Source organism: Prosopis cineraria, unplaced genomic scaffold, assembly GCF_029017545.1.
Source record: "Prosopis cineraria cultivar Desert tree isolate PC_DT_omini unplaced genomic scaffold, ASM2901754v1 PC10, whole genome shotgun sequence".
NCBI classification, from domain to species: domain Eukaryota; kingdom Viridiplantae; phylum Streptophyta; class Magnoliopsida; order Fabales; family Fabaceae; genus Prosopis; species Prosopis cineraria.
Genome location: NW_026555341.1, coordinates 26807276 through 26833691, shown reverse-complemented (window position 1 = coordinate 26833691; position 26416 = coordinate 26807276).

The following is a 26416-nucleotide window of genomic DNA, read 5'->3' as shown; positions in this document are numbered from 1 at the left end:
GAAGCTCCACTTAAACTCAACACATTGGCCCTGCATGGCCCAAAACTCTCTTTAACCTCATTTTGACTTTCCCAAAGGATCCTATAGGCCTAAGTAGCCACCTAGGGCCCAACAATCAACTCCTGATTGTCACAATTAATTACTTATGTCTCCTAATTAATTGGTTTATTCTTGAATTAAATTTTGAGGTGTTACAATAATAACATTATTTACAAAAATCCGATGTACTTAATAATTTTATCTTGTTAGACAAAATGAAATATTATTTAGATATATATTCAATTTTAAGAGTAGATGGGAAAATATATGACTGAAATCATTTGCTAGATCATCTATAATGATGTTGCCTTATTAAACATATCAAAAACATTTTTAATACATTTTTAATTTTAAGAAGGAAACAAGGAAATTACCAATCATGTTATATTGTGGATATAATAATATCGGAAAAAAATTCAGAGTATCATCAAACTTTTTATATCTATCATGTTAGAAGTTGTACATTATTGAAATGATTTTTTTTATATCCTTTTTTGGTCCAGTTATCATTTATTAACTGTCTCGTGCAATAATTAACATGCCTGATTCTACTTAAATTGTTTCAACTTTCTTTACAAGTCGTAACTTTTAATTTAATAGACTTAATCCTGTGCGTGTCATGTTTTTTATTTTAAAAATAATTGAAGTAATATGGATAACAAAGCTTACAAAAAAATTTAAGTAAAAATATTATGATATTAGACAAAAGAAGTTTAGGTTTGATATGTATTAAAATATAAGAGTGGATAGAATAAATATTTGACTTAAATCAACTGCTATACTGTATATCCAAAATGAATTTTCCTTATTAATCATTCCAAAGACTTTTTTTAAAAAAAATATATATATTTAATTTAGTTATGCCAGTGCCACAGAAATCCGTCTATGTACTATAAGCAAGATGTCAAATCACAATTACAATGTGGCTAAATCTACTCTTATATATGAAACTCTAATAAACTTGCTTTGGGAGGAAAAGCTCATTCAAGTTGAAACCACCTTAATAAGCTTCTAAAAAGAGTTTCCAAGAAAAATTAGGTTGAGCATTTCATGCATTTTAAATTTTGTCATATTCTCTCCCTTATCCTCTCAATTTATTTTAGCCTTTTAGAATTTAACATTTTGTAATTTATAAATTCATTTTATCCTTCTATTATTTAATATTTTGGAATTTATTAATTATTAATTTATTCAATATTTTTTAAAATTTACAAGTAATAATTATATATAGATTGAACCGGTGGGTTGCACAGTAAAGAAATATTTTACTTCTTAAATGTTTTCTCTTACCTTCTCACTCCCTTGTTAAATGAAAATTTCCAAAAAAAAATTAAAAAAAATTAAGATTTCAAACTATATTTTATTAAATTAATTGGTATAATTCATATTTTTATAAAATAAAGTCTTATAAAATGTGGAAAAATAAGAATTGTTGAAACACCAGGTGAATATGTTGTTGCATTAGTGTAAAATAATGGTTAGAGTCTCGAAATTCAAATTGAATGGAGCTATACATCTAATTAATTATCCTGTGCATTTATAGGTTATGGAATTGTTTTCTTGCTATAAAGATGAGATAAACCGACTATCTAATAATTTTGTATATCTAAATAATACTAATTATGAAAAATTCCAGCAAAAACAAGATTTAATTATTAATAATTAACATGGGTGCTGAACATATCGAATTATCCCATGCAACGCGAAATATAATTCATTTACTCTTTTTTCTTGTCTCGGAAAAACTTAATAAAAAATCCATTGAAAATTCCCATTAGTTATTTATGCTTGTATTTCCTTTATTATTATGGTGAAAGGAGAAAGCACCAATGAATCAAATCCAATTGAGAATAATACTACCACATCATCAAGTGGCCATTGCCCTTAATTAAATTTAGGGGAACATATAATGACTATGAAAATGGTTATATTCTATTATTACACTCAACATCTAAGACTGCACATCCCATTGTAGATGCCTAGCAAGTTCTTGCGTCCATATGCTTTAGTCTTTGTAGCAACTGCTTGGTGCCATGTCATTCTAAGGGAGTATTGATAGATGAGGAAAGTATTCATGATCCTAATTTGGTAGAGTTGGTTGTTCGTAGGATCATAATACACCAATCTTCTCGATAGAGTTGCTTGTTCATCATACTACACTTTTGACCATCTTTCAAATCCATTACATGACAATATTCATGACACTAATTTACACAACCAAAATAATGGGCATTAATGTGGCAAATCAAGGTTCGAATCTTCATTGGGTGAGGTGACTATATTTAATACTTGAATGTGCCTCAAACATGATTATATATATACTCAATTTTTTTTTTTAAAAAAGGAGCATTAACATGCACATGCACATAGAGAATGGTCAATTCCAACTCCCATGTTTTGTAGCTAAAATAGAATGACAAATCGCAATAATTAAATCAATCAAATTCGACTGCAAAATAAAAAGAGAAAAAATAGTTCATTCAAAATTTTAAGAGCAAACATAGGAGTAGAGGGATGACAAAAAATGTAACTCATGTTAATGCCTGTAATGTGGTATCCTACGCATATTCTTATATGCATATGAGCACTTTAATATGAATAGGTATACTAAAGTTAACACGATTTTGATTAACAAAAATCTTGTGTATCAGCAATCCGAGATTAAAAAAGTGAAACCTTGATTCAAGTTTAAATTGCTATTATTTTTCTGGTCATAAAGTGGACAACACAATGCAACAATGATAAGAATTTCATTATCATATGTCATAGCAAAGACCCCAATGGCAAGCAAGGTAACATCTCTTCAAGCACTCTAAACAAATTGACTTTTAATGGTGATAAAAGTTGCCACTAAAAGTTGAAAAGTCACCGCTGTAAGTTTTCAACGGCGACAAAATGTCACCCCAATGTCACCACGAGAACTCTTGTCGCTAATTCTATTGGCGGCAACTGTAAAAGTTGTTATTAAAAATATTCAATTGACAACGACAAAGGTCACCGTAAAAAGAAACATTTATCACCCAAAAAAGATAGTTATCGCTGAAAATTGAATAATCAACGATGACTTAAGTGATACTAGTTTAGTTAGCGACAACTTAAGTGCCACATCACCTGCTGCATGGAGCCACATCAACTTGCCAGGTCACCCCTTTCGTAGCCTCCACGTTAGCTCCCCACATCGCATGTCTAATCAAGCTGCAATGTCACACTATTTTGGCGAGAAAATGAATCCCATCTGATTCGAAACACGCGATCACATGAGGGAAGCAAAGCATGAGGCGCGCCTGCCATTGAGCCAAAGGAAATCCGTGTTCTTAAATGACAATATTTTATATATAGCTACACAAAATAAATTGCTCCACAAAATAAATCCGTTAGATATACAACTTTTAAGGCAACGTAAATACATTTTTTTTCTTTTATTTAATTTATTTAAACTATATATATATATATATATTCATTTTTTATATAGATTAAATTGTTAATTGTTAATATTACAATATAGTTTAATTAAAATTTCTACTATTAATAAGTATGAGTTAAATAATTATATAAATATTCAATTAATCAATCACTATTATATATATTATTGTTAAATAGAATTTAACAAATTTAATAATATTGTATGTAACTTTATATTCTCCCTTTTGAAAATATAAGGCATTTTTTAAGAGATTGAATGTTAAAAAAATAAGACATTTTTAGTATTTTAAGATGTAATCATTATGTTTTTTTCACAAGTGTCCCTAATAAATAAATAACTTCATATTTATTTTAAAGTGAAATACTCTATTAAATAAAGGTAAATATGAAAAAATAATGTTAGTTTGAAAATAAGTAACTACTTTGTTAGGGGTAAGATTCAGTTAAAAGTTCTTTATATTTTTTAATGAAGGAGTAAATATTTACATTATAAAAGACAATGTCCTTTAAAATTAATTTTGGTTAAAAATATCCAAACATCTTCAGTTTTATCAAAATTAATTTTAGAAAATAATATCCAAACATAATCACACTACTTCCTCTGATCCCATTTATAAGTCATATTTCAAAAAAATTTATGTGGTCTCATTTATAAGTTACGGCGTGACTTTTTAAATAATATTTGAAAGATATTTCCAAAAATTACCATTCATGAGAGAGAAAAAGTAACATAACATCACTTTTTAAATTTGATATATAAGGGCATATTTGAAATTCTACACACTTTTATTTCTTATACTTTTTCTTACATTGATATTGATGAGATTAGTATAAATGACTTATAAAAAGAACCGAAGAAGTATAACTTAATGAATTGTAATCAAAATTAGTCATATTAATCAATTTTTTTTATAATCAATTACACACAACTAAAATCCAAACACATTCAATAACTTCATGAAAAATGTTGGTCTATAGTTGTAAATTTCTCTTAACTCTAACCTCTTATTTTGTAATTAGACATTGCTTCCTAGTTTGAATTGAAATAAATATATGCAAATTTTTAGCATAATATAATAATACAATAATAATAAAATAAAATTAATGTCTTAAAAAATTAAATATTAGATTAAAAAATAAAAAATAATATTGAAAATATAAAGTCAAAATTTCAACGAAAGTCACCGCTGAAAGCCTCACTTTTAGCGGCAACTCAAAAGATCGCTACTGAAAGTCTCACTTTCAACGGCAATACTATAAAATCATCGCTAATTGTCAACTTTTAGCAGCAACTTATATGTCGCTATTGAAACTTATAACATATTTATTATACCATTACTTTTTACGAAATTATAATACATTTTAAAATACGTTGACAATCAGTGACGACTCTAAAAAGTCGCTGCTAATTGTCAACTTTTAACCGCGACTTCTATGTCACCGCTGAAACTTAGACCTTCAGCGGTGACATACACATGTCGTCGCTAAAGGTCTAACAATCAGCGACGACTATATAACATATCACCGTAAATTGTTCATTTTTAGTGGTGACTTTTTAGAGTCGCCACTGAATTTTTTTTTTTAGTGAAGATAACTTCTTACTAAATAGATTGACGAAATGTAGCAAGACAAAAAGAATTGAAGTGGATAAGCCACTTATTCTAATTTCAGTTGATAATATCAAAGGAGAATTACATTGAAGTCCCACATAAAAAATTAATTATTGCAAAGTTCATTGACAATAGAATTAAACTATATCGACAACACAACCAGTTGTCAATGTAGTTTAGTTCAACTCTCAATGAACCTTGTGGTAACTAATTTCTCTATGTGAAACCTGATTGTAATTCTCCCTAATATCAAAGATGATTAAATAGGATATAGTATTGATATAATGTGTTATTTTATTACAATACTATAATGTGTTTTGTTTACAGGCATTAAAGCCCATTTTTCAATATTTCATACATGAGGAGAAATAGATTTTCAATCAATTTTTAGTAAATTAAGATGGCTAGAGCTCTCTAATTTTCTCATCCCCACATTTTGATAACAAACACAAAAAAAAAAAAAATAGAGCAACACATTAATTGAGAAGTCGCAAAATAAAATGACAAAAGGAATAGTGAGACAAAATTTAAGTTGGTCGTAGAAGTTGGAAGTTCCAAACAATAAGATTTATGTTAGTGTTGAGATTATGACTCAAATCTTTATAATCCTTTGTGATTATTTTATATATTATCTTGATGTAAATTTATCATATCTCTATTTGATATTTTAGAAGATATTTATTATTATTTAAGATACTATTTTTTAGTTGATGAGAAACTCTATATATATCTTGTCTCTCTATCTCCTATAGCGGAGACAATTATTATAATTTTTATTTTTTATAGTGAAATTACTCATTCGTTACTCATGGGTTTTTTGTCCCTCAAATTGAGGGTTTTTTCCTGTTAAATTTTTTGTGTCATCTTTTATCACTTTCTTTAACTTCTCTATTATTTCCAATTGTTTTATTCTATTTACTTCCACTGATTATTTGCTCACTTCCTAATAGGTAGAAATATCAACAACCATCAAAGGAAATTTCTTCATATGGAAATCATAGGTGCAACAGGTCATGCACAACAATAAAAAGATAGAAGTCAAACAATCCGCAACTAAGATATATGAATAAAAAGTAGTTGGACTAAAATTACTACTAAACAAAATAATGATTGAGTTATGGAAACTGATGAGAACAAAGTATCCCTGGTGCCAGCGCTGGTTGGACAGAGCCATACCCAAATCAGAACAATTTTGGTTATCAAATCGAAAAGCATCTTGCAAAATTATTTTATCCTAAAAATAAGAACACACTCTTCAAAATTAGTTATCTGGATGCAAAATTACCTAGAAAATGTCAAATTCTAATTGGTATTAGAATTATTTAGATACAAATCTTAATCTCAGTTTGGTGGTTGAGGTACCCAAAACTTCTTTTTCAAGGCTGCCACATAGTTTGGGCTATGGAGTGCTTTTCAAATTCGTACATCAAATCATCAGTCATAACACTTGAAAGTGTTATTCATGCAATATTGTTCTTTTGTTTACATGCCATGTGTTCCTCTTGATCTCTCTTATATTGATCCAAGTTACCTACCTCATGATCAACTATAACAACAGCCAATGGCTCGACATTATCTTACTACTCTTCCAAAAGGTATGACACATTACAATGCCATATGTCCTAATTGTCCTCGTTTAACCTCATCTTTGTTAAGTTCATCGATAATGCTTTTGGTTGCCATTTTTAGTTATGATATGAAACCATCCCACATTAATAGTATTCTATATTAACCGAGAACAAAGTACTTATGAGAAATATACAATATATTATATTTATGTTATTATTTGCTAGAGTAATGACAACACTATTATTACGTCAACGATCAAGAGGTTACGTTTGTATCTCTCATCACATTGATTCTAATAATATCACTATCACCTATAAAGAATTTTGTAAATATTTTCACAATCACTATATTAGCTCTTAAACGACTCGTTACTTAAGAGCTCCTACTCAAAAGAAACATTTAAATCAATAATAGCCTATCAACATTAAAATTAAACATGCTTCATATTTATAAGAGTAAAAGTCTTCATACGTCATGACATGAAAAACATAAAGTCTGACAAAATATAATTCACAAGAACACATTATGTTATTAATGCTTAAACGTAAAAAGACAATACTTAATTATATCTTTATATTTTTTTTACACTCTCATCCCTTTGATGGCTCTATTCCATAGAGGATTTCTCAAGTATGTCTTGTTTTGCTTGTTATGTTATGTTGTATGAATTCTTTTTTGAGTTGTTTGAAAATATTTCCCACAATCAGGGCATCTTCCTTTTTATAGTTATGAACCTTGAATATTTTCTTACAGTTGAGGAAAGGTCATTTATGTGCTTATTTCTTTTAACATCTCTCTTAGCTACATTTTTATCAGAGGGTGTGAAGGGTTGTTTCATAGTTTCATCTTTGTCTTGAAGATCTTTAATACCCTCTAATATGCATTTTGGTCCTGACATCATGCGGACCTCTTTGGGCCCTTCTAGCACATCTTCAAGAACACCATTAGGATCCCTCTTCAAGATTATAATTCTCACTTTAAAGTTCATACTCCTCCTCCTCTTTGAAGATTTTGGGATCTAAATTTTCACTAGAAGGCTCATATTATAGTTCATCTGGATATTTGATGCTAACAGAATAGATTTCTAAGCTATTAGCGTAGCTTGAAGCCTCTTGCTTCATATTTTCCTAAAATAAAAATAAAAATAATTTTAGGATTTTTTTAAACTTATAAAATGCACTAAAAAGGCTCAAAAATAAATTCCACATTTTGCTTCAATATAGGAAAATAACATACAAATTAAAGATTTAAAATTAAGGGATTTTTTAGGACAAATTGAGTGTCAATTGGAGGTCCCATGCACTCTCACACCCTAAGAAGGTCATTGACCTAAATATTCTAAAAAATCAAAAAATCTAGACAACCCTTGTTCTCGGAGGCGGCACATGCACACCATGCGCTGCCTTCCCTTGCCCCAATTGTGAAACATGCTAGTCCATTGTGCTCCACACGCCATTGGTTTTCAGGTAGGATCCTTCACGTGTCATTCTAATAATATACAACACAGAGCATATTATGCCATCACAAGTAAAACAAGATATCACATGCAAGTGGAATTCCATTAGGCCTATAAACCATGTGTGCATTTTAGTAATATTAATTTTTTTAATAGGGGCTTCTGGGCTCTCCAGCCCAGAAACAAATAATGTTTTTTTATTGGATGACTGAAATGGTGTGTTTTAATTGTCCCTCACCTCTACCCGGGCCGCACAAATCCAGTTAGAGGAATGAATTGGGTTCACCGACCTAAAACTTTTAGGACTCGTATCTCCTTATGCATTGTTGGTGTTATTTTCTTTTATTTTCCAAGCTCTATATGTTTATGTCATCAATTTTCCCAAAAAACCCCATCTTCAAGAACCCATTTTTCAGTTTGTTTATCGGTCAAAGTTTTATCACTGTTAACTCTCACACATAGTTTAGGATCACGTATATAGCCTCATCCAACTCACTTATATCAACCAAGAAATATCTAAATATGTTCATATAACTTCAAAAACATGTAAACAAATCAGACTGAGATAGAAACAAAATTTTCTAACTTGAAAAAAAAATGAGTAAGCAAATTTGCATGTACATATAGAGTAAGAAACATGCTCTCTTCAAGCATAGAAAGCATAGGCCATAATTAACAGTTGCTCTGATACCAATGTTAGTTCTAGGAGGAGGAAACATACCTATAGAGTTGTACAGCATGGAATATGTGAGAACGAAGTCATTCTCGAGGTAGAACTCGGTTTGGGTTTTTACAGCAAATGCACACTTTGAAAGAAAAGGCAGAGAAGGAGAGAAAAATGAGAGTTTGTATCCATGAATTTAGAACTGAGCAAATGCATAATTGCACTCTCCTATATAGGATACCTAACTGCCTCCACACATGCTTGCACTCTTGGACATAGGAGCTGCAAAAAAAAAAAAATTGTTCCCACCAAATGCATAAAATTGAATGATGGTAACATTTGCACACAAAAACCCATAGCGTACTATGCTTAGAAACCAAAACTTCTCCATATTTGTGATGGAACCACATAGGCATATAATGGACCAATCCACCAAGGGTGGATAACCCAATACTTAGTGACAACAATTTTCTTTTTAAGTATAAATATAAAAAGAAAAGCATCAAGCAAAAAAAAAAGACCTAAGTCGACATTTCTTTCTTTACCGTATTCAAAAACAAATCCATGATGAGAATATAGGGCTGCTCCACTAACTTCTCCAAAGAAGATTGCAAAATAATCAAATTAATTAATTGAATATGAATCAAGAATGAAAATTTTGATAGAGGATGATAAGCTTCTTCTGGAAAATACATACAAATTTGGGGAAATCACAGTGAATTAATGAGTATAAAAAAATTCTTTTACCTTTAGATATAGGAAAAATAAAGCCTTACATAATCTTGTCAAGCATTGTTTCAATGCCAAAGTCATCAAGTATAGCACCATATTTATTCGTTGTGTTAGTAAGCATCATTCAAAACTTCATTTCATTCACCCACATCTCAAAATTTTCAATCTTGCTGATACCACTTTCAAATGCTAGTCAAAATGACTGAGTACCTCATATAACAATAACTCACAGAAGCAAGGCTAAAGCATTTCAAATGTGAAAATACCTAGAATGGGCTCAGACATTATACTTGTAAAGCTTTGCTCTATATTGTCATTATTTCTTTTAGAAATGTTGGGACAAAGAACGTTGTAAGGTTAAAAGTGTACAACTCATGGTGTAAAGGCTGCACATTGTTATAGAGAACTATAACTCTTGCTTAGAAATAACAGAATACAAGAGATTATGTAAGATAGTCATCAACATATCTAAAGTCTAAACATAAACAATTTGTTCAAAAAGTCTTCTACTTCAAATAAAGTTATAGTTTTGCAACAACAACATAATAAATGTTTAGAGATAAATCACATCCAAGGAGATATAAAGTTCTTCTCCTAGGTAAATTGCATAATACAAACTTTACATATTGATTTCAATAGTAAGGCATGAGAAGAGTATTTCATGAGAATTTGCAATGGTCATCTCATTCTCCACTATATTTGAGTTGTATTGCCTCTAGTAGTTACATTATGTGAAAAAAAGTAGCCACTAAACCTTAGCAGCAGTCTTCTCCAAATGCTATGCCAGAGAATAGTCAATATGAGTTACACTACCAATTCCCATAACCTAATTACCATCACCACTCATCAATTTGGATATTGCCATTATTCAAATTAACATAGTGAAAACTGTCAAATTAAAAAATTGATGAAATCAGAATGAGATAAAGGAAGTAGTATAGCAGTACTCGAACCCAAGGGCAGTAGAGATTGGTCTCATTGAAGCCAGAGATGACATTAGCAATGAAGTAGTTATAGAGAATAGAAACTCCCTCTCTCTTATGTATTGGTACCATAGAAATTATCGCTCATGTGCTGTGATTTAATGCCACAGCAGATATTATACCTTGTTTTGCCATCTAGTAGTGGTGAGTATATGATCTCACTATTGGTAGGATGAAGCATCACATATCTAGGTTTTACTTCACTTGTGGCTCTGTGCTTCCAATTGAAGAAGACGACTAATGGGTCTCCTTCAAATGCTAGATTTCCATGCAATTTTGAACCTTTTCTAAATCTAGAAGCAGAGTAGAAAGCATTGTAAAGACAAGAGTTTTAAAGAGAAAAATGAAGATGTAAAGAGAGGAAGCAGAGATGAAGAAAGGAATCTAAAGGTGATGTTTAGTCTGGTTCCTTATGTACAGCCTTTTGTGAACATTCTACATTCTTTTCTCTGTTTCCCTGAGACTGATTTATTGAAGATGAGAATACCAATATAGATTTTGATGATGTCTAATCTTATTGAATTTGAGGCTAATCTTAAATCAAAAACCTTACTTGATGAAGAATGATATTAGAGATAATCTTATTGAAGATTAGGCTAATCTTAAATCAAAAACCTTACTCGATAAAGAATGATATTAGAGATGGTTGATATGGATTTTGATGCTTGATGCTATACTAAGTCAGTGGTGCTTGAATTGGAGGGTGAGAAGATGGGGTTGGAGTAGCCTGATATTTTTTAAAGATGGATAGTATTGAGACACGTAAATATACACATATTGGAACACAAACTCTCTCTTCCCACTCCATGTATAGGAAACTCATCATTGAAAACCTATCCTGGCCATTAGCTACTTAAATAACACAATTTAATTTAAAACATGGCTCCCATGATAGGTGGCTGATGGCTCTGTAAAATCTAAAATTGGATTTGATGCTCATGTAAAAAGTGGCAAGAAATAGTTGATTAAAATATTTTAAAATAATATCAAGGAAAATCATATAAGATTGAGTAAATCAACTAATGAGAGATAAATATTTATACAAAGCTAAGGTTGATTAACCAATCATTGTGAAGTTTTTTTTTTGCCAAGATTGATTTTACAAGACTTGTATATGTTAGTTAAAGTTGATGTATAAGAGTGGTGAAACTTAGAGAGTATTAAAATAACTCCTTGATTACCATTAAAATAAAACTCCTTGACAGCCATAATACAATTATATATGGCGCATTATTAATGGGTAAACTATATAGCGACCAAGTGTTATAGGGTTTTTTTTCAAAATATATAATGGTTTTCAACTGCTATACAGTCAAGCATTATATAGTGCTGGGGCAACTATATAGCAATTTTTAACCTCTATGTAGTTAAGCTATAACGGTTATTAAAAAAAAACAGATTTTTTTTTTAGTTTTGGTTTCAATGAACCATTTAGTAAACTATATAACGGTTATTTTGAAGAAAGCATTAAATAGTTTCACAATATTTAACAGCTATTTCTAAAAAACTGTTCAATAATTTTGCCTAGTTTTAGTCAATTTTTACTTGGTTGCTTAGAAACTATTTAGCGATTATTTCAAAATAATCGCTAAATAGTTGTGTCTACATAGTAGTTATTATCAATAACCATTAAATATATTGAACTATATATAAGTTATTTTGAAATACTCGCTTTACAGTTTAGGTTTTTTTTTTTTTAAGATAGAGGGCTGCATTTCGAGCAGCCCCTTACAAAACAAATTACATAGACATCCTAAAAATACACTAGCAATAGAATATTTCAATTTCAACTAAAATTCGTATGGAATTGAATACAAAATTATTCAAACCTATAATAACTTATAAAATATATTTAAAAGTACTTCAAAATTCTCAAAGAAGGCCTATAAACTAAAGGAATTTTAGGGAAAATTTTTCCATGTAAAACCTATTGTAAGTTTAAAAGGCCAAAGTTAACCAAAAACTAAAAGTGGCCAAAGTAAGCATATTTTGCCTAAGTACAAAGAATCTATATATTAAAACAAAATTGAGCAATCTAAAAAGGCCTGGTTGTGATAATTTGTTTTGTAGCCATTGCTTTAGTAAACTCTCAGCCAACTTCTTAAGGACTTCTTCAATTTGAGCTAGACTATATTCCTCTACATATGCATCATTGAAGTACTGTTAAGACATAAATATATCATAAATCAAGTTTAAGTATGTGATGTATATAATATAATGTAAACTATTAAAATTAATAAAGTAGAGATAGGAGACATGCTTGATCTGGCAAAATCTCATCAACTAGCAAATGGTAGACTATATTTTTTATGTACCTCATAATGCTATAGCCAAAATCAATAACCTTGTTACATTGTTTTGACTTTTTTCATCATAAAAAAAATAAAGTTAATTACAATATAATAAACTTAATTTAATGAAACAAATTTAGGGTAGATGTATACCTTCATTACCCTCCATTCAAATGTGCTTTCATAATTAGTAGAGTTTCCAATTAAAGGCAACTCTCTATGGCTGCAGAACAAGTAGATAGCCCTACATGATAGTATGAAACTTTATATAAAAAATCACATGAAAATAATAATGTAGCATCTTGAATTTTGATTCGAGAAACTAGTTGCTAATTAGAGGTAAATTAATAATTATACTACTATAAAAATTTGAATATAAGATGCCACAAAAATGACAATTAAAAAAAACACACATCATATATGAGAGAGGCGAGTGATGGTCAAGTAATAAATGATGGGCGTTTCAAACACCCGTCATATATTGTAAAACTTTAAATGACGCGTGTTTAAAACACCCGTCATTTAAAGTTAGACAACATTGTGATTTCTTAATTTAAAAAAATAAAAAAATTAATCTTTAAATGATGGGTGTTATTATCATTTAAAGGTCTGAGAATAAATGACGGGTATTTAAATACCCATAAAGGAGCCCAACGTTTCATTTTTTGAAGGTTAAAAAAATAAAAAAAAAATTGAACTTTAAAGGATGGGTGTTTTAAACACCTGTCATTTAAAGTTCTCACAATATATGAGGGGTGTAAAACACCTGTCATATATTGTTGAATAAATGATGGACCTTAGAAAGCCCGTCATTTATTCCTTTTTATTAATTAGTTTATGGTTCATTTTTCATTCTCGCTTGTTCGTCTTCATGTCTCCTCTCTTCTCTACTTGCACATGAAATTGATAAAAATATCATAATCTTCCTCCATTGTTGTCGACTATCATCGTTCTCTTTGACATGAAGGCGTTACCTCCTACGTCGTCGTTGGCTATCTAGTTTTCTTCCTCTTTGAGTTTCAATCCTCTCTTCTCTAAGGTACATGGATGTGTGATTTCTATGGTTTTTCTTCATTTCCTTCCAATATCCTAAGATTTTTAGGTTATAGGATTGATTTATTTAATGTTATAGATCTTTTTTTAGTCGATTTTTCTTGTATTAGTTCTTGCTCATTTGTTGCCAATTTTGTATTGTGGAGTATCAAAAATTATTAATGTTTGATGTGTTATTGACTTGAGAATGGTAGAAGATGATAGTTAGCCTTAGGATGATTGTTAAGATGAAAATGAGTGATCAAAATGGGATATTTATGATAATTATATTTTTCTATGAATTTCAACTGATTTATTTCAATAATTTTTAATTTAAATTTCATGCCTTGTTTCATCAAAGTAGCTTTATCATTCAAAACTACATATTGAAATGTATTAGTCTGCTAATTTTCATTATGATTGGAGTTGATTTAGGTGACTAAAACTGACATGCAATTTCTCTAAAAATCATTGTTATTTTATTGAGATTTTTACATTTACTAAAGAATGATGTTTTCTTGGCTTGGGATTGCTAATATAAGATATATGTAACCTTAGAATATGAGACAGAAAACATTAATCGAAAATGATGTTTATAGTGTTTTTGTTTTTTCTATGATTTTTTAATGAATTTTAGATATAATTTTATAATAATTAGAGTTAATTTGAAAATGCTATTTTGTGAGGATTTTGTTTCTGTTGTGATTATATATGGTTGAAATTAGTTTGTTGAGTGAGATGCTAGGATTGAAAAGAGGGTTTGAGCTTAGGAAATGCTTTCTCTACACCATTATGCTGCCAAATTTTTTTCGACGGTTGAAGGAATATGTGAATGCTCATGCATTATGACTCATAATTCATTAATTACTCTATATTATATATAGAGTAGTCAATTTTATTTTTGATGATCTTTCTATCATTCCTTTCCTCTCTATATTCATGAGTCACTAATCACATTTCCTTGAATGAATTTGTTTTATATTAGAGTTATGGATAAAGAATGGATGTCTACCAATCAATTAAGTAAATAGTATTTGAATAGAGTGAAAGAGTTTATGAGGTTTTCTCTCGAGCATGTAAAAGACCCTAGAAGAATAGTATGCCCTTGTGTAAAATGTGGTCTTTTAAAGCAAAGTAGTGCATCTGAGTTGGAAGACCATTTATTGTGCCATAAAATTAATGAAAATTACAAGTGTTAGCATAAGCATGAAGAGACTAGAGACGATGAGTGTACTAGTAATTGAGAGTATAAAGGAAGCTTTGGATCAAATTATTATGACATAGATACTTATGAGGGTGATTATCTTAAAGAAGATCGCCAATGTAATTGAAACGGAACTTGAGGATTATCCTGAAATGTTAGATATGTTGAAAAGTGATGCAAAGAATCCCTTGTATGCTAGTTGCACCAAATTCACAAAGTTGTCAACGGTGTTGAAATTGTACAACTTGAAAGTAAGAAATGGATGGAGTGATAAGAGCTTTACAGAAAATCACTTATAAAACAACTTCTACCTGCAAACAATGAGCTTTCAAGGACTATGTATGAGGTAAAACAAATGCTACGCTCAATTGGCATGAGTTATGAGAAAATACATGCCTGTCCTAATGATTGCATATTATTTAGAAATGAATATGAATTATTAACGGAGTGTCCAAAATGTAATGCCTTATACTACAAAAAGAATGGGAAGAGTCCAGAGAAGGCATTATGGTACTTTTCATTGTACCTAAATTTAGATGGCTATACAGTAGTGCATAAGATGCAAAAAATTTGACATGGCATACAGACGAATGAATCAAAGATGGGAAGCTTCAACATCCAATTGACTCTTCTCAATGGAAAAAAATTGATTCGATTACCCTGATTTTGGAGCAAAAGATAGAAACCTTCAACTCATATTATCTACTGATGAAATGAATCTATATGGGCTTCAAAGTAGCACTTATAGTACATGGCTAGTTATTTTGGTAATTTACAACTTACCACCATGGTTATGTATGAAGCGAAAATATATGATGCTACCCATTCTAATTTCAAGGCCAAAATAGCCGGAAAATGACATAGACATATATTTCGCTCCTTTAATTAAAGACTTGAAATTGTTGTGGGAGCACAATGTCGAGGTATATAATGGACATAGAGAAGAAAGGTTTAATTTGAGAGCATTATTGTTTGACACAATCAATGATTTTTCAGTATGATAATTTGTCAGGGTATAGTATCAAAAGAAAATTCAGATGTCCTATTTGTGAAAAGGGCATATATTCAGTGAGATTAGAACATGGGATGAAGGATGTTTATCTCGGATATTGCAGATAGTTGTATCCTAATCATTATTATTGGTGCTTAAAAAAAGCTTTCAATGAGAATTCAAAAGAAAGTAAAGCACCTTTGCCACTGACAAGTGAGCAGCATTTTGATAAGGTAAAAAATGTAAATATCAAGTTTGGCAAACCTTTTGCAAAGCATCTTGGGATATGTGGGTGGAAGAAAAGGTCTATTTTTTTAATCTACTATATTTGCAATCCTTATATATGAGACATTTTCTTGATGTCATGCACATTGAGAAAAATGTGTGCGACAATTTAATTGGTACATTACTACATATTTCGGGAAAGACTAAAGATTGCATCAAGGCAAGACTTGATATGATTTCTATAGGGATAAGGAAGAGTTAGCTCCCCAAGAGAAGGAAAGTCGCACATTTTTTCATGTAGCGGCTCATACACTATATAGAAAAGAAAAGAAGACTTTTTGTGAGTCACTTGCTCCTGTTAAAGTTCTAGAGGAGTACTCTTTAAACATTAAGAGCCTTGTGTCATTAAAAGATTTGAAGTTAAAGGGTTTTAAATCGCATAATTGCCATGTGTTGATGGAAGATTTTATTCCATTGGCTATACATTCTATTTCACCCGATACGGCTCGAGCCACAATCACAAAATTGTGTTTCTTCTTCAAGTCTATATGTAGTAAAGTGATTGACCCAACAAAATTGCCAAGATTGTAAAGCCAAATTATGTTAATCTTGTGTAAACTTGAAATGTATTTTTTGCCTGCATTCTTCAACATAATGGTGCACCTAACTATTCACCTAGTTAGAGAAATAATGTATGACCTAGTTTTCTTGAGATGGATGTATCTATTTGAGCATTACATGAAAATACTAAAAGGATATGTGAAAAATCGAAGCCAGCCTGAAGGTTGTATTGTTGAATGATACATTTACGAGGAGGCAGTTGAATTTTGTACTGAGTATTTAATCAAATGTCAACCATATTGGTCTTCTGACTTCTTGATATGATAGTAGAGCTTATGGGGAAGGAATTATGGGCAATAAAGTAGTTACAATTTCCAACTTACAATGGGAACAAGTACATTTATATGTATTACACAACTCTGTAGAGGTTAAGGAGTATGTAGAAATGCACATGGCTGAGCTTAAGTGGAATAAATCTAATGGATCGAAGATTTGGTATGTAAACAAGCATAATAAGAGTTTTACAGTTTTACTAAAACAACACATTCTTGAGAAGTTGACTATTGATCTTGATTCAGTTTTTGAAAAATTAAAATAATTGGCAAGAAGTCCAAATGAACAAGTTCTTTGCTTCACTGACTATCTCATTAATAGGTACACATTTTATATGAAAGAGCAAGATAATTGGAGCATAATGCAAAATAGTAGTGTAACTCTTATAGCCCAAGCAATGCATATATCTCATACTAAAGATGAAAATTCCTTGTATGCAAAAATGTCATATTTTGGGATGATTGAGCATATTTGGGAGTTAGATTACATCAAATTTCAAGTTCTAATTTTTGGTTGTAAGTGGGTTGATCGTAAAAATGGTCTTAAAGTTGATGAATTAGGGTTCTTAATGGTGAATCTTAATAGAGAAGCTTATAAAGATGAGCCTTTTATTTTAGCTTCACAAGCTCAACAAGTGTTCTTTACTCCTGATCCGGCTAAAGTAAATTAATCTATCATTTTATTGAGCAGTAAAACAAATGAAAATATGAATGATTCTATAGTTGAAGATATCCATTTATGGGGACATCATTTGAAAGCTACTTCATTGAGGGTAAAGCCTTTTATATGAGAAATGATCACAATGAAAATATTTGGATTTCAAAGAAAAAAGGTAAAAGCATTCAAGCAAAGAAGGAAAGCAAAATAAGGGATGTACGAGAAAAAGAAAAGCAATAATTTAAACCTATATGTTACTTGTTTTGTGTGATTTAATTTTCTATTATTATTTATTGTGTGCTATATTTTTTATAATGTGTGATTTACCTTAAACCTATAAATTACTTATTATGTGCTTTATTTTTTATATTTCTATTTATTATTTATTTTATTTTTCTACTTTTGTATGTAAATGGCTTCTCAAAGGAGTGTTGGTTTCAATGGACCTAGCAATGCTAATCCTAGCGTTGACATGAATGACTAACAAATTCAACAAGAAGCAAATCAAATAATAAAATGATTGACATTGATGGTTAAGGTGAATAGAAGAAAGGCTGCTAGACAGAAATATAAAGCTGAATGGAATTACAAAGGTCAATCTATCAAGACCAAAAAAATAAATTCATCAGCTACATAGGGGTTGTGGCAAAAGCAAATGTGCTGATTACAATTAGGCACTGGAATGATGTTAGTCCAGCTATAAAAAATTATACTTAGGAGCAAGTAGAGGTAAAATACTTTACTCACATTGTTATAGTTAATTGAAATTACTTGACAGAATATCTAATTAATTGTCTTGGTTTACAATCAGCATTTGCAATTGATGCGAGTTAGATGATCATACAACAAGTTGGAAAGGCAATGTGGACATTTTAGTATTTCGTGGGAGTGATATACATTAAAAAATCAAGAGGAAACATTAGTGTTGAGGTCCTCGACTTGATAAGGGCATTAGTTTCACAAGAATAGTGGGGTAAATTTGTTGCTCAATGTTTCGAGGGATAATTTCAAGTAAAAACAATGAGATGAATTAATTTTTTTATTGTTGTCAAGATATTTAATTTTATTGATATGATTCTATGTCTTTTGCACAGGAGTTGAGCCATAAAAAGAAATAGTTGCATGAGAAATATCTATACCCTTACAAAAAGGGGTGAATAGGATATGCAGCAATTGAGCAACAACTGATATGTTAATATTTATACTATATAATTTTAATTTTAACTTATTTTATGGATATATGTACTATACTGACATTCAAATTTATTTAAATTCATAGATCGAGCTAGAGGGTTCAAAGGCAAGCTCAGTTTCATATCACAGACTCTTCATAGAAGGTTGAATCAATAAAGAAGGAAACATTGTTGATGAATGTGTTTAGGAGCTTGCTGACAAGTGTGTAAGTACATTAACTTACTATTTTTTTATACTCAATTAACTAATTTAATTTTCTTACTATATATTGCACAAGTCAAGATTGAGAAAAGTGGCAGACCTAATGATGATGTCTTGGGCAAGGCACTGGGTAATCCCAAATACCCTGGTCGAGTTAGGGGATATGGCTTCGGTGTTTTAATAAACCAAATATTTGGGTCACGGAAGAAGGCAAGGTCAACAGAAGATATGGGTGTAAGGGCTGAGATTGCCACCCTGAAAGAGGAGCTATCTAAGCAACGGGACATGATTGAAGCTTTGACAAGGAGAGGTGGGAGGCTGAGTTTCATATTAGTTCCAGTGGGAAAGGTAGTTATAGTGTAATGCAGCCTATTAAAAATCTCCCTGAGGTAAAATATTATTAATTTTTTTCGCTTATGTTTCACTATTTCTATTTTCTATAACTTTAATATAGTATATTACTTATTAATATAGGGTGAGAGCATATGTGAGTTGTTGGGAAATAGCCCGAATCGTCATGTGATTGCTATCGATTGGGTGTTTGATTTGCCGAGAGACATGCTACATAATATGCCACTCCTTATGTCTTATGTACACATTACTATTGATGTGCCAAAAAAATTGAACTATCTGCTCCTTATTTCCATCGAGGATGTAAGGATTGTTGGAGAGGCAATGGGTAATTTTGTTGGATGAAAAGCTAGCAAAGTTAGGATGCTAAGTCCAAAAAAAAAACTGATAAAGATGCACAATTCAAGAAAAAGATGATACCCTGATCTATACTCTCCTCGAAAAATGTAGTCTCCCATAAAGTTGTGCCTGAACAAGAGCCTTAATTGCCAAGCCAACACAAAAATTTACTCCAAGCATATGCAATGATGCATAGGTCTAATCCTCCAGTCCTGCAAATCTTGTTTGAGGTTGGTATATATGGCGAAGACCGATATGATATGCTTTCACTTGATGTTATTGATGAAGTGCTTCAACATGATATGACCAGTCTCATTGTTCTCAGCTTCTACATACGATAATTTTTTCCATATATGTATAGTTTATATTTTAAATATAAACTAATCCATTTGTAATATTTATAATAGGTGCTCGTATAAAAAATTGTTGTCCCTTTCGATCTATAAAAGAAGTTTGTCTTCATTAGTCCTCATGAAGTGAGTGCACATGCCTTAATTAAAAGCGATAAAATTTTAGAACAAGCAAAGGCATTAAGCAAAAAGTTCAAAGCAAGGGCTCGAAAGGGAATATTATTCATAATACCATACTGTCAAGGGTAACATATTCTCACTTATCTTAATAATTTTTTTATTTTTAATTGAATTGATTAATTATAATTTTATAATATTTGTTAATACTATTAGGGACCATTGGATGTTGAATGCCGCCAAACCATTCAGCAACACTCCAAAGATATATTATCTCAATTCTCTTGGAGGGCAACCAGGGAATAGAAAAATTTTATTAGAGTTGATTAATGCGTAAGTACATAAAGTATTTCACATATTTATTTGTTTATTTAAATTTCATACTAACATATTTTTTATTGTTGTATGGGTAAAGGTGCAAATTTACCTTTAAACTTTTTCTCCAAGGGCACCTGGTATCCTAAACTTTTATTGAGAGCAATGTTGCCCCAGAATTCTCAAAAATAGTGCAATGTTGCCATGCCATCAAAGTTGACCATTTGTTAATCATTTTTTCTAATTGGACTTGTCACGTGGCATTTTTTAAAAATTAAAAAAATGGTAAAGGTATAAATTTACCTTAAAACTTTTCCTCCAGGGGCGCTTAGTATCCTAAACTTTTTTTTAGCAATGTTGCCCTATTATCAAAGTTTGCCATTTTGTTTGACTTCACTTGCCATGTGGCATTTTTTAAAAACTAATAAAAATAAAATAATGCTTTGTCCTCATCAGCTTCTTCTTCTTCATCCACAACACCAAAAATGCAAAACAATTCAGAACATTAAGATGAAAAATCAAACTCAGATTTTCAATATAAAAAAACAATCAAGACAAACAATCAAACCCAAATTTTAAACATAAAAAAAACAATCAAGGATAGGAGATAGAGAGGAAGAAAATAAAGAACACAACTTTTTTTTGCCGGAAAGAACACAACTCAAGAACTCAACAATTCAAGAACGGCTCAAAATATCCAAAAAACAAGAACAAAAAATTAACAACTCAGATTGTCCAACACCAAGTAGGGAGAAGTAACAACTCAGTGGGTGACAGTTATGGGGCTTCTAATTCAGATCTTGTATTGTAAATGCGATGGTAGAGGAGGGAGGAGTGAAGACAAGAAGAGTGGCCAACTATAAAGGAGGGAGAGCGATGTGCAACTGAGACATAAGAGAGAAGGGACAACCTTTTTTTATTTTTTTTAAAAAATGCCATGTGGGTACCACTTGGCAAGTGAAGTCAAACAAAATTTGGTCAACTCCGACAGCAGGGCAACATTACTCCCAAAAATAAAGTTGAGGACACTAAGCGACCTTGTAGGAAAAGTTCCAGGGTAAATTTTTAACTTTATCATTTTTTAATTTTTAAAAAATGCCATATGGCAAGTCTAGGTAGACAAAACAATTAACAAATGGTCAACTCTGGCGGCAGGGCAACATTGCACCATTTTTTAGAGATTCATAGCAACATTGCTCCCAACAAAAGTATAGGATACCAGGCACCCTTGGAGGAAAAGTTCAAGGGTAAATTTGCACCTTTACCTTGTTTTATTAGGGTAATTATTATACTGTACTAATACAAAACAATCAATTTTGAGATCCTTTACAAATTTTGATGCAACCTACACTTGGAATATGATAAAGATAATTGAAATCATTTATTAAATGGAAATGTAATGCATGAATATATATTTATTGATTCTTTAATTTTTAATGTCCAAGACAAAAGAAAAATAGCTTGGATTGTGGCTTTTATGTCATGAGGTTCATGAAGAACATCATTATCCATAGCGAGAGCATAATTCTTGAGATGGTATGTCAACATTATTCACTTTTAAATTACAAAAATATTTAATGTATTAAAATTAATTTATGGTGGATCATTTATATATTGCAGTATTATAACGATTCTTATGTTAAAGAATTCGAGAGTTCAAAAATAAATGAGGTAATTGAAGAATGGTGTCAATACATTTTTCTAGTGTGGACCTCATACAAAGAAGATCAATAAAACTACCTAGAAGAAATAGTTAGAATGTTTATATTTTTAATAGGTAGTTTATTTTTGAAAATAGTTTACTTTACATAATTACATTTGTTTACTTGATATAAATTAGTTAAGAGATGTTTATTGATTAATTTTAAAATTGAATACAATAAATTTCATTGATATTCAAATCTAGAATGGCTGTCTGCTGCTATTTTGATTTCTTTTTGCAAGGGGTTAGTATAAAAACAGCTCTCGTATTGAAAAAAAATTATATAATAAATAACGGTTATCTAAATAACCATCATTTATATGACAATATATTTACCCATCATATATTATGAAATTTTGAAATGGAATTTACCATACTTTAAATATGGGGTAAATCATTTACCCGTCATATATTATGACCTTAAATGATGGCTCCCCACATTTAAAGTATGGTAAATTTCATTCTAAAATTTACCATGATTTAAATACCGATAAATTAATGATTTACCCATCATTTAAAGTCACAATAAACGATGGGTAAATCATTTACCAGTCATTTATATTTTCTCATCATTAATTATGTCATATAGCTCAAACTTTTGTAAAAATTTTATTTTAAATGATGGTTATATAACCATTATTTATTAAGGGGACTTTAAATGTCAGCCACATAAATGATGCTTATTAACCGTCATTTATGGGCTAAAATAACCATCATTTATTCCTTTTTTTGTAGTAGTGTTAGTGGATTAACTATGGTTTTGGATAGTTGGTTAATGTGTAGTGTTGGATGATTAGTGTATTAATAGGATCGACTAGCGAGATGATGAGTCGAGACATAATGTGTGAGCGACAGTGAGAGTTGCCTCACTGTGCCACGTGCTGCGGCATGTGCTGCAAGCGCCGTGGCTTATGACATAAAGTATGCTTAAAGATGATGTGCTCAACTCATGTTTTAGATGAGAGAAAGAAGGAAAAGAACAAAGAAGGAGAGGAGAAGGGTCCTCTATGCTAGGGCAAGAATTTTCAAGAGTTTAGGAATTTGCTTCAGCCAGTGACTTGTCGAGTAAGTTTTGTATCGCCTTGTGCTACATTTCTATCCTAATTTATTTAAGTTTGATTGATAAAGAAATTGAATTAGGGAGTTTTATAAGGTTAAAATTTGAGGAAAAATTTTTAAAAGGACTATTGGGTGTGAAATTAAGGTTTTGCAACTTGTCTGAGTTTTAATAGTTGAACCTTAAGAATATAAGCATGAATTGGCCTAAATGATTAAGTTTATTGATGATGATTTATTCAATATATATTTAAGGAAAAACAAACAATATTTATTGTTGAGAAAAATTTTTGCTAGTACAAGCTTTGTATGAATAAAGATATGAATCAATTGTACCAAAAAAAAAAGATATGGATAAAGGTACTTGTTGTGAAAAATTCAAAATGATTATTCCCTTTTTTTTGCCAACGAAAAGGATAATTATCGGTTGCTTCATCAAGATATAAATCAACATTTGAATGTATAAGTTGAATCAGTACAAAATTAGAATCAATCAATATGTAATATACCTAATTTTATTTAGAATTATTATTTTGATGGCAAAAAATTGTTACTAAACATTAAATAAATAAATAATGAAAGCTAAATCATTTTATAAGCTTGAGCTCATGGAGACAATATAAAAAATCTATCTTACTGCAACCAAATAATATAAAATTACTAATATGAGACAAAAAAAAACATATATCTAGAGTAAAGCGATCATAGGGTTCATGAATAGTGATTGTTAATATTTAATACTATTTGTCCGATGTTCCTAGTACAATATACATATTAAATGAGGTAAACATCTTTAATTCAAAGGCTAAGAGTTATTTTTACTCTTCAACTTCACCTAACGGGTCACTAAGCACCATAAACTTAATTATGGGTTAATTTTGTCCCTTAATGTTAACTATTTTTACCCTCTCCCATCTTGCACCTTGACATTAACTCATCATCTCTTCACTATTAGTGGGTCCCATACTACAAATGGACATTAGATGATTTTAACAACAATATGTTGAGGGAAGGAATCTTAAACGTTAAGGAACAAAATTGACTTAGTTGAGTTTAAAGTGCTGAATGATCCCTTGACTAAAATTGAGGGGTAAAAATAAACCTTAACCCCTAATTCAATGTTATTTGACAAACTGATTGAGAGCATATGTCCCTAATAGGTGAGCTTTTTTCCATGCTCTTTAACTGATAGGCCGTAAGTTGGTTCAATTTTTCCAGGTGATAGCAGCATGTTTATTCATCAAAGCATTCATGGTAAATATCCACAATAGTTGGTTCAAGTGGCCTGGCATTTATTTCCCCCGAGTAAGGTCTTGGTTTAAGTCTCGTGAAAGGAGAAAATTGCTGCAAGAGCACTTCAATTGTGTAAACTCCAATTGTGTCAAAAACAAAAAGTAATGTTCACAACATCACAAAAACTAATGTAGAACAAAAAAATTTTCTCTTGCGAATCAGAAAGTATGAATATTAACAAAACTATTTATTTGTGGTCTACTTAACATGTTGAAAAAAAGTAGGAGCAAAATGTGACTCATGGTAATATAACATGCGGTTTAAAGCCAAAACATATACAATTAATTATCTAGAAGATGGTCTAACAATAAATTTGTGCCTTTACTCTTACAAGCTATCTCAAGCCTAATTTAATATTATAACAACAGTAACAGACAATGAGAGACCATGCACACACACAATTGAATTATTTAAGAAAAATTTTGGTTCATCAACAAAGTACAAAACTGTACGTAGTACTTGCTTCGGTATTCATATACACCTGTTACGTGAGCCAAGATCTGATGATGTGCTGCTAATTATGGTTCTATTGATGAATTTTCACTTCTTCCTGGAGTAAATATCCCAATATCATACCCACTGACAATAATTTAAAGGCGCTTATTGATAGTGTAATATCCTCAAAATTAAACTCTAGAGAATCAAACTAATTTAGGGTAATTAAGGGGGATTTATGTAGTGTATAGTTAGAGGACTAATGAGTATTTTTGGTTGTAAGTTCAGCCATAAATTTGAGGCTAAAGTGAAATTGGGTCACTTAGGCATCAAAGGAGGAAAAACAAGAAAGAAGTCTCTATGTCACATGCCACGGTGTGCACAACCTGTGCCATGACACATGAGGCCAAAAAATGTAAAGGAGCCTTCTCTGTACCACATGCCATGGCATGTGTGACGTGCAATATTATGTGAATACAGTTAAAAAATTAGAAGAGAAAGAAAGTGAAAATGAAGAGCAATAGGAGAGCTCTGCTAGGGTTTTGGTTCCAAGAGGATTGGAGGTGTTTCTAGGCCATCAAACCCCAAGGGTAAGTTTCTTAACCTATCTTTCTTCCTTTCCAACCCATTTTTCTTAAGTTTATGGTTAGGATTTGTTAATGGAGGATCATCTTTGGTCTATATAGATTATAGGTCCGAACCTGTTGACTTAAATTAAGTTAATGAGAGTTATTTGAGGTATTTAAACTAATGATTGAGGGTTTTACACACTTGGTTGGTGAACTTCATTTATGTTCAAAAATAGGGCATTAAATTTGAGTTTTGAGGGTTGTTGTGACATTAATGACCTTATGAGAGTTTAATGATTGGTAGTTAGGGTTGATAGAAACTAATAAACCCAATGGGTAAGCTTGAATGCTAAGAACAAAAATATTGGGTTATTTATAAAATTGGAAATTTGAAAAACTTGAATTGTGTGTAGCAATGTTGATGATTGTGGACTTGATTGATTGTATATTAATCATCCGTGCACCATCTTAGGCTTGAAAGCAAGCTTGGAATCATATAATTGAGGGGAAAACCTTTGACTTCTCAAAGGTTTGAGGTAACTAAAAGAAATCTATTTTGTTTTGTTGTTTGTTAATTGAATTGTATTTGGAAAATGGATTTATTGACATAAATTATTGAAATTGTGGTTATAAATGTACGCAAAGAATCATGAGAGGTTTTGTTAGCCTTATTTTGGCTAAAATTGTAATGTCAAATTTGAAAAACTGATTTGATGTTGTGTGT